The sequence below is a fragment of the Portunus trituberculatus genome, chromosome 44 (genome assembly GCF_017591435.1).
Source record: "Portunus trituberculatus isolate SZX2019 chromosome 44, ASM1759143v1, whole genome shotgun sequence".
In the NCBI taxonomy this organism is placed as follows: Eukaryota; Metazoa; Arthropoda; class Malacostraca; order Decapoda; family Portunidae; genus Portunus; species Portunus trituberculatus.
This window is the reverse complement of record NC_059298.1, coordinates 7,318,054-7,335,055: the sequence shown is the minus strand read 5'-3', so window position 1 is coordinate 7,335,055 and position 17,002 is coordinate 7,318,054. Positions and strand designations below refer to the sequence as shown.

Here is a 17,002-nt window from a genome sequence, read left to right as displayed (position 1 = left end):
TATAGGTAACCCCCGCTTAATGAAGGGATTACGTTCCTAAAAAAACCTTCGTTAAGTGAAACTTCGTTTACCGAACCAATTATAACAAGTTTGACCCCTAACTGAACTTCCATTGAGAGTAAACAAAGCGAGAGTGCATCATAGTACAGTAAAAGGTTTATTGAAAGTAAAAATTATGAAGTTAAACATTTAAGCAGTTTAATTTAAGACTAAGTCATTATAATGTACACTAATGTAGGTGTGTAAGTAACTTTTTAATATTGATGATCTTAAATTTATGAAGGGAGGGAGAGAGGAGCAGGAAAGACATTAGTCGGTAACCTGTGGAATGTAAACAAAAGGCGCATCATTGTACTGCTTACAAAACTTGTGTACCACATTTCCACAAGGCTTTCCATTTTATCCTTTGCAGAGTCATGAGTTCGCATGGTTCTTTTAGCTTGCAAGGAAGATACGGTCTCACCAGCCTTCTTAACCCTTTCAGGGTGCAAATAGGTTTTTGGGTCATGTCTGTGAGACGCAAATTCTGCCGAAAAATCGAGGTTTGCAAAATTGAAAAAAATAAATATTCTCATTCATGATAGAGTGTTACGCATCTACTGTAAAAAAATTTAGGTCTTTACTCACCCTGGAAAGTGGTGCAATAATAATAGGGAGTTGGCTTTCAGGTGGTATGTTGTGCACTGTTGAGTATTGCTATCATAGCGGGTGGTTATTTTCCGCCGCAACTTGTGCATGTATTTTCACTAAATTACACAGAATTTTCTGCCTGATTTGAACTGCAGTTGCTCAGAACTGCTCCAGAATGTGCTAGGGTAATTATTTTCACTCCTGTGCATACATTATGCCCACACAAATAATATAAAATACCTTTTTAGTGTTTTCTTGATGTACATACTATCATGAGCGAGGATACGCATGCCCATATATGGTAATATACGAAATACGCAATATACTACCAATAAATGAATAATATCTGGAATATCTGCTCTCTAACAACAAGATTTGATCATTACTCTTGTTATTTCTTTAAATAAATGCACAAATAGCCACTAGCAACATCGTGAAATAATAATAATTGTGAAAAAAGGGGCATCTGATACTCTACTGCCATTGTGACTATATTTTTCTTATCACGCAACTGATGACGCATCCCATGAGTCGAGAGAGGATGGGAGAATGTCATCTGGCAACTAGCAGCAACCAGGAGGCGCGCAGTTTAATTCTGTGACTCGTCAAATATGGGACCACGATCGTGGACAGGAGGCATTTCCCTCAAAGCCACGAACGTGGTCCGGAGCACTGAATGGGTTAATAGAGTCTGCTGACTTGAAAATAGTAGCGACAGTAGATGGAGTCAAGCCATGGTGGCAAGCAATGCTATTAGTTTTCTCACCCCTCATGGCTGTGAATAATATCCAGCTTCACTTCAAGAGTAAGAGATTTCCTGGTCTTCTTAGCGATGCTAGGCAACATTGCAGGGCTGGTTGCAGGGTGTTTTGGTTGCATGTTGAGTGAGGGAAGATGAGCTGCTGCTGGACGCTGTTATTGTTTTGAACCTCTATGAGCGGGGAAGGGTAGGGGAGTAAGTGATGTGCATTTTGTCCACGAGAGGCGCTGGTGTATTCTAAAGCCTGTCGGCTTGTGTGATACAGCAGGGCTTACAAACTTGGAAAAAAGTACCTGGATAAAATTTTGTTAAAGTGAGTTTGGTGTTCGTTATATGAGCAAATGGTAGTAAAGGGAAATATTTGTTGTAGCAAAATTTTTTTATGTGAATGTTCATTAATCAGGGGTTGCCTGTATATATATATATATATATATATATATATATATATATATATATATATATATATATATATATATATAATATAATATATATATAAGTTACATTCTTGGTCCTGCTGGTACATGCTCCTTGCTTTAACATTAAACTCTAGTTTTCCTGTCCTTGCTCTAACTCACAATCTACTCCCCAAGTCTCCTACATACCAGTGAATTGCCTCCAATTTCTCTTTCCTCCTATACCTTATAAGTGTGAACTCGCTCTCCATTCCTGATATCCATCTGGTCCTGCCATTTTCTTCTATATTTTTATTTTCATCGTCGCGAATTTGCTACCTAACATCTGCCATTCTTCCTCTATGTTCTCCCTTCTTTTCCACTGTTCCATTTCTTTACTTCCAAAATGAGTTTCTCTATACACAGTATCTTATGCCACCATTTTTACTGAGACCCTTTATCTTCTTTAGAAAATTTTGTTTCACTTTCACTATCCTTTCCCTCAATGAACTCCATCTCATTTCACCTCTGATTATCTCTACTGCTGTATTGTTTGGGACCCCTAAACTCCACCTACCTATACTGTTCTGTGATTGTTCTAACTTCATGAGATCTCTCTCTTGGTAATAAGTAACTGCCATTCCTTTCCACAAATTTCTACTTTTCAACTTCTTCACTGATCTCAGGATTACTCCTGACCACCAAAACTTTTTATGTTCATAGAATCTCTTGAACAGGATCATATTTAACTTACATATTTCAAAGATTGAATTAATCTTACACTCTGTCTCCAAATAAATAAAAAACAAAGAATATGTTTATAGAAAGTATATATTAGTAATAAACTGCAGCTTTTGCTTTGCCTTTTGATACTTAAATTAGTAACTTCCAGTCTGAATCATGGTAAGGTAGCCTAAGCAATTAGGAATTAAAAATTTTGTTTGAAAACGGAAGCATTCAGTAACCAATTTTCCACTGTATGTACTTACTTATTACACACACACTACAGGGCTGTGGACTGTAAAATGCATGCAAAGGAGAGAATAAAAACTTTGCAAAGTATAGATATATAATTTTGCAATCCTTATTTGATGTTATGAGGTCTGAGAGGAGAAAAACCAAGATTCAAATTTGCATGGTAACCATGCCTCCATTTATGGCAATTTTGCATGGTAACTACACTTCTATTTATGGCAATTTTGCATGGTAACCACTCTTCTATTCATGGAAATTTCTGGCAATGCACATCTTTTTTTTTTTTAGGAACAGCACCAACAAAAGCAATAGAAGTTCAATTAAAAAGCCCATTTAGGTGCCAGGCTCTAAAAACAAAAGCATTAGCCAAAGCCAAAGCTTAAGTATCTAGAAACCTCCCTCTCAAATGAGTTGAAGTCATACAATGATGGAAATACAGAAATAGGCATGGAATATCAGAGTTTACCAAAGAAAGGGATGAATGAGTGAAAATACTGGCTAACTCTTCCATTGAAGATGTGGACAGAACAGGGATGTGAGAAAAAAGAAAAGGAGGAGGGAAAACATGCAGTTAGCAAGACCAAAAGAGACATTAGCATGAAAATAGCACTCGAAGATAACAAGGGATGCAACAATGAGAGGATGAGAAAGATGCTGAAGACAAGTCAGTTGGAGGAGAGTCCACAAGATGAAAAGATTTTGAGTCTACTCTGTTTAAAATAAATGTTTGAGTGGAATCCCCTCCCCCCACCATACATGTGAAGTATACTCCATATATGGATGGATAAGGTCCCTGTACCAAGTTAGCAGTTGGGAGATGAGAAAAATTGATGGAAATGCCTCAGAACACCTAATTTCATAAAAGCTGTTTTAGCTAGAGATGAAATGTGAAGTTTCCAGTTTAAATTAAAGGTAGAGGACAGACCCATGATGGTCAGTGTACAGAGTAGTAGAGGAGGGACAGATAGTGTCATTGAAGAAGATGGGATAGTTATCAGGTAAGTTGTTTAAGTTACTAGATGGAGGAATTGATTTTTGAGGCACTAGTAAGTTTGGTCTACTGTAGTCAGATATTTTAAGAGAGATAAGAAGTCAGGCATTCTGTAGTTTCCCTGCTTAATCTGATTACTTCCTGACGTGTTTGTCATCTATAAAAAAGACATGGAAAAGTGCAGTGGGGGAATATTGTTAGTGGAGTGGATAGGACAAGAAGTTTGGTTTAGAAGATCAATGATGAATAACAGGAATAGTGTGAGTGGCAGGGCAGAATCCTGAGGAACACCACTGTTAATAAACTTAGAAACAGTGACTGTCTACCACAGCAGCAATTGAATGGTCAAAAAGGAAACTTGAGATGAAGTTACAGAGAGAAGGATGAGAATTGCATGAAGATATGTAGTATGGGAGATAATAATATTAAGTTTTTAGTTATTAAGATCATAGCTGTAAGTGTAGCGACACTCATGATCATGAGACATACAGGCAGACAGATGCATCCCAGAGGAAGAGATAGTAGCTAGGGCATGAATTAAAACACATCAAATTTACTTGCTTTGTAATCAGAAGTTTTAACGAATCTTTCACTCCAGTGAGTTTGGGGAGAACTGAGCTCTTCAGAAAAGTCTTTCAGTGGTGTGGTCTTGTGTGTAATGTCAATCAAATTCTCTATAATTACTCCGCACCAATCCTATTGTGATGACTGCTAATAATTTTAACCTGTGAGAGATCACTTGGGCAAATTCCCACAGTACAACCTCGGCCTTCTTCTGAGCAGGTTAGGAACTCCCTGCTCCCATAAGATTTAACGTAACTTTTGTATGAAATAGTGCTTATGGTCATATCATTTAATTACTTATACAGTACAACCTCGTCCTTCTTCTGAGCAGATAGAGACAGTTATCCTCTCTCTCAGTGGAGTCCATGTGTGTGTATTTACCTAATTGTATTTACCTAATTGTAACATACGGGAAAAGAGCTATGCTCGTGTTGTCCCGTCTCCATATCTATTAATGTCCAGCTTTTTCTTAAAATCATGAATATTCCTTGCGTTGACCACTTCCACGTCTAAACTATTCCATGCTTCCACCCTTCTATGAGGGAAGCTATATTTTTTCACATCTCTCCTATAAGTGGCCATTTTTAGTTTTTTCCCATGCCCTCTCGACATTCTTCCATTCCACATACACAGATCTTCCCTATCCATTTTTCCATGCCAATCATCACTCTGTATATTGCTATCAGGTCTCCCTTTCTCTTCTGTTTTCCAGGGTTGGAAGTTGCATTCTTTTCAGTCTGTCTTCATAAGTCAAATCTCTTAAGTCAGGCACCATTTTCGTTGCAGCCCTCTGTACTTTCTCTAGTTTCCTTATGTGTTTCTTTAAGTTCGGAGCCCACTGTATTGTTGCATATTCAAGCCTCGGTCTTATCATTGCAGTAATTATTTTCTTCATCATTTCTTCATCTAGATATACGAACGCCACTCTTATGTTCCTCAATAAGTTCAATACTTCTCCAATTATTTTGTTTATATGTCTCTCTGGCGATAGGTCATTGGTAATTGTCACCCCAAGGTCTTTTTCTTCATGACTGGTTTTATGTCTTCATTTCCTATCTTGTACATACTCCTGATTCTTCTTTCACTCTTGCCAAACTCTATTTTCTTGCATTTTGTCGTGTTGAACTCCATTTGCCATGTACAGCTCCATTTCCATATTCTGTCCAAGTCTTCCTGGAGTAGTTCGCAATCTTTGTCACATCTCACTTTTCTTAACAATTTTGCATCGTCTGCAAATAGGCTCACATAACTGGACACCCCATCCACCATGTCATTTATGTAGACTGCGAACATTACTGGTGCCAACACTGATCCCTGTGGAACTCCACTCTCCACCAATCCCCATTCTGATGGTCTGTCCTTAATTATTGTTCTCATTTCTCTTCCTACCAAAAGTCTTCCATCCATTTTAGTAAACTGCCATGCACTCCTCCTACCATTTCAAGTTTCCAGATCAGTCTCTGGTGTGGTACCTTATCAAAGGCCTTTTTTAAATCCAGATATATTCCATCAGCCCAACCATCTCTTTCCTGTATTACATCTATCACCCTCGAATAGTAACATATCAGGTTTGTCGTGCATGAACGCCCTTTCCTAAAACCAAATTGACACTCACAAAGTATGTCATTTTTCTCCAAGAAGTCTGTCCATCTAGTCTTCACCACCCTCTCACACATCTTAGCTACCACACTTGTAAGTGACACTGGTCTATAGTTCAATGGGTCTCTCTTGTTACCTGATTTATAGATTGGGACAATGTTAGCTCTTTTCCAGTCTTGGGGCACTACACCTTCCCTTAATGAGGCATCAATTACTTCACAAACTTTTTCTGCCAATTGCTCCCTGCATTCTCTTAAAATCCATCCTGATACCCCATCAGGTCCCACAGCTTTTCTCACTTCTAAACTCCCCATCATGTTCTTGATCTCCTCCACAGTTACTTGAAACTCCTTCATAATCCCTTTCTGTTCCATTACCAGTGGTTTGTCAAAAGCAGTCTCCTTTGTGAATACCTTCCGAAAGCATCCATTCATAGCCTCTGCCATTTCCCTGGGATCTTCACTGTATACTCCATTTACTTCTAAACTTTCAATACTTTCTCTATTTTTGATGTTGTTGTTCACATGTCTGTAAAAAGCCTTGGTTGGTCTTTACATTTATCAATTATATCCTTTTCTTGTTTCTTTCTTTCTTCTCTTCTAATCAACACATATTCATTTCTTGCTCTTTTGTAACTTTCCCACTGCTTAATCCGTCTTTTCCTTCTCCACCTCTTCCATGCATCCTCTTTTCTTGTTCTAGCCTTTTCACATCTATCGTTAAACCAGTCCTGCTTTCCAACTTCTCTATGTTGTCTTATTGGTACAAATTTTTCTCACCTTCTTTGTATATTTTTATAAATTCCTTCCACTTTTCATTTGCTCCTTAGCACTCTTGAATTTCATCCAATTTGTCTCTTGAAAGAATTTCTTTAGGTTTCCAAAATCTGTCTTGGCATAATTCCATCTTCCCACTTTATATTCTTCATTTCTTCTAGATTTCTCTTCGTCTATCACCTTGAACTCCAAAACTGCATGATCACTCTTTGCTAAAGGGCACTCCACCCTCATCTCCTCAATGACCATTGGCTCTGTACTAAAGACCAAGTCCAGTCTTGACGATGCTCCCTCTCCTCCAAACCTAGTATCTTCTTTGACCCACTGAGTTAACACATTTTCCATTGCCAGTGTCAATAGTGTATTTCCCCATGTTGTCTCTGATCCTTCCATTGACCAGTCCTCCCAACACACCTCTTTACAATTAAAATCTCCCATCATTATAGTTCGTTCACAGCCACCCAACATTTCTTCCAGACATGTTCCTGTATCACTTATCATTTCTTCATATTCCTGTACTGACCATGCATTTGTCTTAGGTGGTACGTACACCACTATGTAGTGCCTCTTTTTCCTTCATTAGTTTCTGCTCTGATCTTTAGCACTTCTGCCTTTCCCATACCTTTTTCACTTGATCCACCTTTATATCTTTTTAACCAGCAACATCACTCCTCCTCCCATCTTACCTACTCTATTTCTTTTCCAAACGTTATATTTCCTTCTCCAACCTTCATCAGGTCTTCTCCCTCTCTCAGTTTTGTTTCAGTAAGACCCACAATATCTGGGTTCTTGTCCCTCAAGTAATCGTTGAGTTCTAAAATCCCGATATCACTCCATTTATGTTGGAATACATTACATTTCGCTCATATGTAAGTTTCTTTAGTCCTTTCTTGCTGTACTTTTCTGGGTTATGAACCACTTCCTCAGTCTCATATCCAAGATTCTCCAGAAAAACTCTTTCTTCTCTTCTTCTGTCCTCTCTTCATTTTTTTCAAAGCCTCCTTTCTCAACTCATTTAACATTTCTCTTTCCTTTTCACCGAGATCTCTTCTCAACCAAATCTTCCTTGTTGTTTCCTGCTGGGCTAGCCTCCATGACTTCTCCACCAATTCATCTACATCCTTTTGTGACTTAAGTTTGATTCTTATTGGCCTCATACCTTCTCTTGTGAACTTTCCAATTCTATGGAAGTCCTCTATTTCTTGTACTAGGTCTTTTCCTCCTCCTGCACCACATTAATGATATTATTTATCACCTTTTTATGTTTTCTCTCTCTCCATTTTACTCGGTGTCTTATCCTCCTCCACACCAAATATCACCACACATCTCTTTTTGTCTACAGTTTCCCTCACCAATGTCTCATTTGACTTAATAACCTTCACCACTTTCTCAGCTATCTTCTCTTCTATGATCTGTTGATCTATAATTTCAGCAAGGCCCAAAGTTTTCTCCCTGACTCTTTGATTTCCTTTTCCAGACTTGCAACTTTGTAATTTACCTCCTTTCTTTCCACTTCCTGACTTTTTTTCCATTCAGCCTGCTTCTCCATCACTTTTCCTAGAGATTCTCCACATTTTTCGCAATTCACTTTAATTAGCTTAACTTCCTCTTTCAATGCTGCATTTTCCTTCTTCATATCGGCACAGTCTTTCTTTACATTGTCATAACTCGTTTCCAGGCCCTCATACTTTTCAAACAGTTTTTCAATTTTACCTGTGTGTGTGTGTGTAAAAAGTGGCATGTAATTTTGGGTGAAGGAAGTCTTTAAAGGGCAGGCTGTGACTGCTCCCTAGTATTGTGAGACACAAGGGGAAACATTCTGTGAGGTCATTGGCTTTAATGATAAGTTCACAGCATCCCCTCATTCAGTGCATTAGATCACAATAGAAGTAATTATCAATTCAGCAGATGTTTATTCAATTGATGTATAAATATAAAACCAAACTCAACAAGATATTCAAACTTAATAACCAAGTAGAGGAAAGGTAATCCTACCTAGTATTTCTCCCTGCTCTTGGTGATGACCAGGAGTGGAAGGCCCAAATCTGCCCTTAGCAGGGATAGTGAAAAAAAACAGAAGAACTTATCTGCAGCCATGGTGATGTTAGGATGGTGGTGGATGGCAAGAAAGATTCTGGGACTTGGCATTGTCCTAATGGAAGGTAGATGACAGGTGTCACCCCAACAGGCAGATGTTAAGTGGATTGGCAGCAGATGGCATGTGTCGGGGCAATGATGCACCAATGTAACTGGCTGTGCTGAGAACAGGTAATGTTTCTTCTCTCTAGCACTTGGTGTAATGCTGCTGGCTGCTAAACATCCTGTGTAGATAAAAGATTCATCATTACCATGACCAATGCCTCTTACTTGTTTATCTGATGTATAGTAGAATCACAAATCTTCATCATAGTTGGAATCAAAAATACTGATAGAGATTCAGAATACTGATATACAAAGTTAACTTCTTATGGGGAAAAATTCAATTGGGACCAGCTAACTTACATCAACTACGTTAACTTCCATGCTTAACACTTAACAATTAAATTAAATATGTACAGTTTATATAACAAAACTCCAGGAGTTGTAAAACTTTATCTTTGTTCTCCACAGTGTATTTGTTCAGTTTTTTTCCCCTTCCTTTAATGGCATTTCTCACTTCCTTTTTTTTTTTTTTTTTTTTTTTTGCAATACCTTATTGTGGTCTCTAACTCCCATTCTCGCTCTTACCCACCTCCTAGGCCCTTCCATTAGCCTAGAGAAACATGGTGAATGGCATCCACCTAGCCAAGTAAACCATCTTAAATACATGCTGGGTTTGAACTGCTAATAGGTGGCTGGTACTGTCACTGTCATAGTAGATTCCACAGGCCGTCCCTCACATCCTGAGACTCGCTGGCGATCATATACTAGATGTTGTAGACATCACTGAAAAAATTAAGTTTTATGTAGGCAAGAGAAGAGAGGCCACGGACTCTTGTGTCAAGATTCATGCAATTTGATAAGATACGTGAATTGTGGGTCCTTGGTAGTGCAACGGATATGCAAAATATTCAAACAAAATTGATTGAGATTCAGGACTTTACTGTACTATAAAAATTCACTGTCCTGTTTCCCACATTGCCACTCACCATGTATGTTCTGTAGGAGTTGATGACATATAGGGAAGCTCTCACATTGGTGTTATGAAGGAGCAATGGTATAGGTCTTACTTTACTTTTATGGCCATGGGGACTGAAAAGAGGACGAGGATCTTGGACAGCCCATGGCATCACTTCTCTTCCTTTTCCTCTTCTTGTCATTAGGCCCATATGGAGCTGTTCTTCTACCATGGCTTTCCCTATTTGTTTTGTCTTCCCTTATCTTTTCTACTACTCTGCCAACTTCTAACTTGCCATATTTCTATTAAAATATCTTGAGTAATTAGCTTCTCAAATCTCTTGTCCCTGAGGCATATATAAGCTCTACAAGGAATCTGAATCATAAAGCTCAGTAGATGTGGTGGAATAATCAGTCAGGGGCTTTTGGTGATGGGGAAGTGAGTAAGGGTGAGAGGGAGAAAGAAAGTGTGCGCCTCTGTGGCAGCATTCAGATACCAAACTGCCGTACCTCCTTAAAATTTCTTGTCCCTGACGTATCCTGGTGGCTGGCCTCTCTGGGGAAGGCGGTTTTGGCCAATGAGCACTCATATATCCCATGACATCATGGCTGGGCGCTTGATAGCAGGCATCTGAGGTTGCGATAATGAAATTTTAGCAGCTTTTCATGGGTTCGTGATAGCCGAGGGTTGACTGTACTTTCTTTCTTGCTTAACTTGATAATCTATTCATTATTAAACTTCTCTAGAAATGGAAAGTACTGAATCATATAACAGTATGCAGTCATTAACACCTGGAAAATTGACAAAACTGAGACTTCATGATCTATAATCAGCGTAAGGCATTATGATGCCATTCAGAAAACTAGAATAGTACTGTGCCAGTCTCCATACATTTGATTAATGACTTTGATAGATTTATTCCTTTCTATTTTTATGCTATAAGAGGCCCTCATCTATTAACGTTGCAATCAAATCAATGTTGAATATGCTTTGTATATGAATCAGCCATTCAAAAAAAATGTGTGCAATACTTGTCTTTAGCTCTGCTTGCACTTATCCTGGTTAGACATGTGATGAGGATGGTTGGGAAACCTCAAGGAAAGTATCATGAATATGAAGCTATAGTGGAAAATGAGATGACAGGTAATGTTAATGTCATAAAAGATGATCAATACATTGGTATCATAGTCTCCACTCTATGGTAGTGAGCACCATTGTCATTTATTAACATAATCAAAAGGGTGCCACAGGAATCAATCTTGGACCGGTTCTTTTCTTTAATTGTATAAAAAAAAAAAAAAAAAAAAAAAAAAAAAAAAAAAACATGGCTGAGTTTTGCCAATATAATATAAAATTTACTGATGACAATGAAATAGTGAATTCTGTAGTCTCTAATGAAACAGTAATAAAAATGCAGAACAATCCAGACAACCTGTCGGAAGTGAGCAAATTTGGGAAATTAATTTTAACACAGGTGCAAAGTATTTCATATAAGGTACCAAAACAAGAAAGCAAATTCTATTTCAAATGGTACCCAACTCAAAAGTATAGATTGCTAGATTGACTTTCGAGTAACAATATCAAATAACTTACAACTTAGCAAACAATCCTTAAAAGTAAAAAACAAGGCAAAAAAAAGAAATTGGCTTTATTGGCATTCTTTTAAATAAATCTAAGGATACAATCCTCACTTTGTATAAATCTTTAGTCAATCCCATTTTCAAATACTGCATTCAAACAAGGTGGCCCTATTATCAAAAAGACATTGATAAACTAGAACGAATTCAGCGTAAAGTAACAAAAATTATACCAAACTTAAGAAACAAATTATACAAAGAGCATCTTAATGAATTAAAACTATTCCTATCAATATATAGAATACTAAAAGGTTACATATATGATATAGGTGCTTAAAATCAAAGGCATTGGTAACATTTGACTTTTCAAATTATATGTTGTTTGATGATTACGGATTTGATTACTTGTAGGTTTTCAGCAGAGGAGATTAATAATACTAAATATTGAGAAAATGGATAAAAATAAAATAATAACAAATAAATAGTTTGTTTAAGTGGCACATGACTATGTTTGCACATACAGCTGCAAGTGTTCTATGTGCATTTCAACCACTTTCTGGCAATTTCCATCTTAAATACTATTTAGAACTCCTACTTGACTTCCAACATGGACAACAATCAGAAGGCTATAGTGATTCTTAAATCAGTACCAAAGAGCCAAAGAATGTGAAAAAAACCAATGAAAGCTATGACAACAGATTAGAAAGGCAAAAAGATTTAGAAAATAAAAGATGGAATGAGTTTCATCACCTGTGGCTGTCATTATCTGTAGATACCAAAACATAATCCTAAACTATTTTTCTTATCTAACAATAAATATCAGTAACTATGAGTAAATAATGTCCTACTTTGCTGTTTTAAAGTATCATTGTAAATAACTGCTAGGAGTGGTACAATCAGTTTTCCCCAACACAACCAAACCTTGCTCCGCATGGCCTGCATGTGTTGGGCTGTCTGCTGTACTCTTCTATATATATTTTAAGGAGGGGAGAGTAGGGGTAACCAGAGGGGACACCAGTTTGGGCAGGAGAGGGTGAGTGATGTCAGGTGGGAAAAAGAGAGAGGCACTTTCTCTGGCAGAGAGAAGCTCCTGCAACGCTAGCAGCTATTCATGCGAGACCTTGCTCCCTCATGTAGTTTGCCTAGTCCAACACCTGTGTAGCCTACAGAAGACTGTAAACAGCTGTACAGTCTCCTGGATGTGGGGAAGCAGCTGTGCTGTGCTATTGAGATGAGCTGCCAGGGCCCCGTGGCTGAAGTAGTGCCACTCCTGTTCTGCATGCGTCTCCTGCCTCATGCTACACCTGCTAGTGCTCAGCTCCATACCGAGAGGCCCCAGCTAAGTGGCAGAATATGCAGGGAATGGAGGAGATGGCTGCCTTGGGCCTCACTGAGTGGTCAAACAGTTTCTGATCATTGCCTGTAGTCCTTGCTGACAAGGACGGCAAAAAAAGGTTTTGTATGGATACTGGGCCCTAAGGTCATTGTTAAGGACTCTACCCTCCTGCCATGGATAGATGACATGCTGGAGTCCATGCTGGAAGGGTTCAACCAAACCCTTGTGATAGACCTGGCCAAGTATTGTGACGGTGTGCAGCAGGACTGGGATCTGTGGCTGCCTTACAAAGGGATGGCTAACAGGCCAGCACAGCATGAGGCTACCAAATACATGTTGGCAAGCTTGCTCCGTTTTCCTGTGGACCTAACTACAGGAAAGCCTCCAAACAAGAGGCTCAGTGCACACTGAGTACACTGAGGCTCCGCAACAGCACACTGGATGTGACGAGGCGTAAAGTGTACAGCAACCTGCACCTGGCTGGTAGAGGAGCCATTTAGTATTGAGGAAGTTCTAACACACAGACATCACTTGGAGGAATGTGGTGCATATTGACCATCTGGCAAAGTATGCTGGCCCTGGCCACTTCTCATGGGATGTGCTGCTTGATGATGAAGGGCAGGATGGACACAGGGACCAGAATGACAGTGACGAGGGAGCGGATGCACCTTCCTAGAGCTGCCTTGTTGAGGAGGAAGATGACTCTTGTTCACTGTCCAGATCATCCACCACAGAGTGCAGTGTTAAGCAACCAGTGCTGTGTGTTCCTGACTGCCCATGAAGAACCGCCCCCCCAAAAAAATATTTGTATTACTGATTATGAGGTGTGAGCTAGAAAGATGCCACATTCAATCTTGAAAGGTAGGGGCTGTGTAAAAAAGGAGGCAGGATTGGTAGAGATACCCAGAGGGGATGCCAGTTTGGGAGGGAGAGGGTTAGTGATGTCAGGCGGAAAGAAGAGAGAGGCTGCCGCAGACACTGCCTGTCTTTTTCCTCTGAGTACCTGTCTGTCTCCCTGCCTGTCCAGTAGCTTGTCTATGAGATTCCTGCCCACACTGCTTCACATGCAATTTGGCTGTTGGATTTACACTCTAAGTATCTTGTATCTCCTCTGGTGTCTCTGCCATGCTGTTGATGTGAGGAAGAAATTGCCTGGTCAGCACATAGATAAAATGGGTCATGTAACAATAGCATGTTTCTTTTATTTGGGTAAATTGATTAACTCTCCCAAAAGTAGTCTTGTCCTTTAAATTTATGCATATGGTAGCTGTTATCACCATTCAAGAATGTTGAGGTGGGAATGGGTTGCAAATTCCATGCTCAAGGATTTGTGATGTTCGCAGGAATGTCATTTTACTTATTTCCACAAACATGAAAAGGTTTACTGTAGTCAATCTATGGAATAGGCTTCCATTTTCTTTCCAACCTATTTTCCTGTACATCTTATACTAGAGTAGAGGGTGGGGAGAGTGTCTTTTATTTTGCTGTTCTTTACTTTCACCATCATCTTAGTGGTTCTAGGTCAGGTAGCTTCATATGAACCACAAGCTCTGTTATTATCTGTTTTTCTATAAATCTATGTAATCAAAATCTTCTGGCAAGTCAACATTTACATGAATTATTCTCAATAAGAACATCAAAATGATTACAAGGCCTTCATAAGATAGACAGATACTATACACATTCCTTAAGAGGATGATGATACAATAAGCATAACTGTTGCTCAACTATATCTAACATACAAACTTTGAGGCAGATTTTTGAGATGATGATGAGGTCATGATGACAATTTGCAACAGTAGCAGAGACTACCAGAGGAAATAAGGTACAGTGTTCCCTCACTATTTTTCAATTCAACTTTCTTGGGTTTATATATAAATACGTTCTGCTGATTTTTCGCTATATCACAGGGTCCATGGCGTCACTTACAAATACAGTACGTACAGTAAGTTGGTGTGTAAAAACGACAACAATGTATATTACTATGTACGTGCAGTACTGTACAAGTATTGTTCATAAACATGTACAGTACCATATGCATATGTTTAGCCTACAAAAATGTCTATAAGACTATGGGGAAGGGTAATACAGTAGAGGGAATGGTTGATAAGAGTGTGGGGAAGGTTTATACAGTGGAAGGAATGGTTGATAATAGTTTGGGGAGGTTTAAGAAAGTTTAAAATGTTACACCTATCTTTATATAAGGACTAAATGTTAAATAACACAGAAAGCAGTAATGTGTAAATAATTTAACCCTCCATTATCGCGCGAAATTGGTGCCTAAAAAACCACACGATAGCGAAAGTGAAGAATAAATAAGAAATAAATAAACTGGTGCCTCAAACCAAAAATTTTCCTAAAAAAATAGCTCTGAACAACAGAATACACGTGCGAGACTGAGGGATGGCGGTGGTGGTGGCGGTAGTGGTGATGGTGAGCAGAGTGACCAGAACCAATCCGCCCCTTATTCAAATCACGTGACGTGAATACACAGCGATGATTGGCTGCTGCCTCCTCCTCAAGATCATCATCTTTCTCCCCCTCCACATCTTCCTCCTCCTCCTCCCCCATCTAACCATTTGTCAGTGTGTGGTTGGGATATGGGTAGTGCTACTACTACTTCTACTACTACTACTTCGGGTGCGCGATAACAACTTTCCAGATGCGCTAAAACTGAATTTTGCAGATTTTCATAAGTGCACGAAAACGCCTAAACGCGATAACGGAAGGGCGTGATAACGGAGGGTTAGGTGTACAGTTAAATGGAAGGGTTCTGTTTTTGACATGCAGTTGGTACAGGTAGTTGTCAACTTATGACATACGTGACTTGCAACTTTTCAACTTTATAAACACAACTGTGACTGGTATATCTGGACATGTAAAGAAACAGTTACTATAAAACCATGCACAATTATATTTACAGAAAGATAAAGTAAAAAAATTAAGTAAAAAGGTTGAATATTTATACAAATTTCTAGAAACGTAATAACAATTCACTACCAAGAAAAGTAACTACAACATTAATGAATAGAAAATTATGATAAAATAGAACAAATCTGATAATTAAAAGTGAGCAAAAAAAAAAAAAAAGTTTCTAAAACACTCTATAGGTTGAAGATGATTACACTATGATTATCCAGTATAACATACAGTAATTCAACATGGCCAATTTACAACCAGTTTGAATTACAACCAGTTTGTCATAATCAAATAGTCATAAATCAACGACTACCTGCACATGGTACTCATAATGTACAAGTCTTCAAAGTGTGAATGTATGAATTAATAAATAAAATTAATTTTCCAATGAACCAATCTATTAATACAGATTTAGCATTACAAAGCAATAACCTCCAAATACTCATTAATGCAGAAAAAATAAATAAATTCATGATTTAAAAAAAAAAAATATATTAATTTACATATCATTAATTGAACTCATTTATAAAACAAAGTTTACTTATTTTAAGATGATTAAAAATAAAAGAAAATATTAAAGTGGAAATAAGAAGCCTTAAGAAAACCTAATTTGTTTTCTTTTATTTGTTATTTCTATTGTTTCACAACATGATAAAAAGCTCCTTTAACATCTAGCAATGCATCTACTACAATATATCTGAAATTCAGAGCCAACATAAGAAAATCCCATCCAACATTACACTTTCGATGTAATACTAAAAACAAGATTAAATAAAAAATAACAAAATAAAAAGTACATCCTTGCTTTTCCTTTCTTTAAGGTAGCTTCAGTTATGCATGAATGACATCCAATTCAACAATTTCTCAAGAATGCCTTATGTATTAATGAAATCACGTAAGCACATTTTTAAGTTTGGTAATGAATACCAAGAAACAAAACACACTTTCTTTCTCTGCAATCCTATGAAATGTAAGAGCAAACAATCAAGTAAACTATTACATTATACTTGTATTAATATTTTTCTTAATAGTATTTCTAAACAAAGATTTAACAATGTCAACAAAAGCACTGATGAATAGTTATCCATTTCCTAGCCAAACAAATGAAACTCAGTGGTAATACACTTTCTTCAGGAGTGAAAGTAAAGGTCTCTTTTGATGTGTAGCCTCTTTGTGGAGCAGCAGATGAACTTGCTGATATTTCATTGATGAGCAGAAAGTGTGCCATCTTACTATCTAGTGTACCATCTTACCATCTACTGCTTCCTGATTTAGAACATCTAGTTTAATCATGAAAAACAAAAAAAATTTGTGTCTATTTTATACCAACAATGAAACAAATAAAATAATAGCATCTTGTAGCAAATTCAACTTGTTCTGACCTCA

The 17,002-nt window shown here is 37.9% G+C and overlaps 2 protein-coding genes across 6 annotated transcripts in view; one reads left to right on the top strand and one right to left on the bottom strand.

Annotated features, from left to right (window-relative positions):
• Positions 1-17,002, top strand: part of LOC123518956 (deoxynucleoside triphosphate triphosphohydrolase SAMHD1-like) — a 158,206-nt gene that overhangs the window by 109,797 nt on the left and 31,407 nt on the right. The window lies entirely within an intron of this gene.
• LOC123518957 overlaps positions 8,355-17,002 on the bottom strand; it is a 27,513-nt gene continuing 18,865 nt past the window's right edge. The window contains exons 5-7 of one of the 2 annotated variants that reach the window (XR_006678939.1): positions 10,294-10,414; positions 9,419-9,612; positions 8,355-9,008 (exon numbers count right to left, since the gene is read on the bottom strand). The gene's annotated coding sequence lies outside the window, so the exon portion shown is untranslated. Of the gene's footprint in view, positions 9,009-9,418; positions 9,613-10,293; positions 10,415-11,442; positions 13,826-17,002 lie in introns of those variants that run through there. The other variant, XM_045280035.1, reaches the window with a different exon arrangement.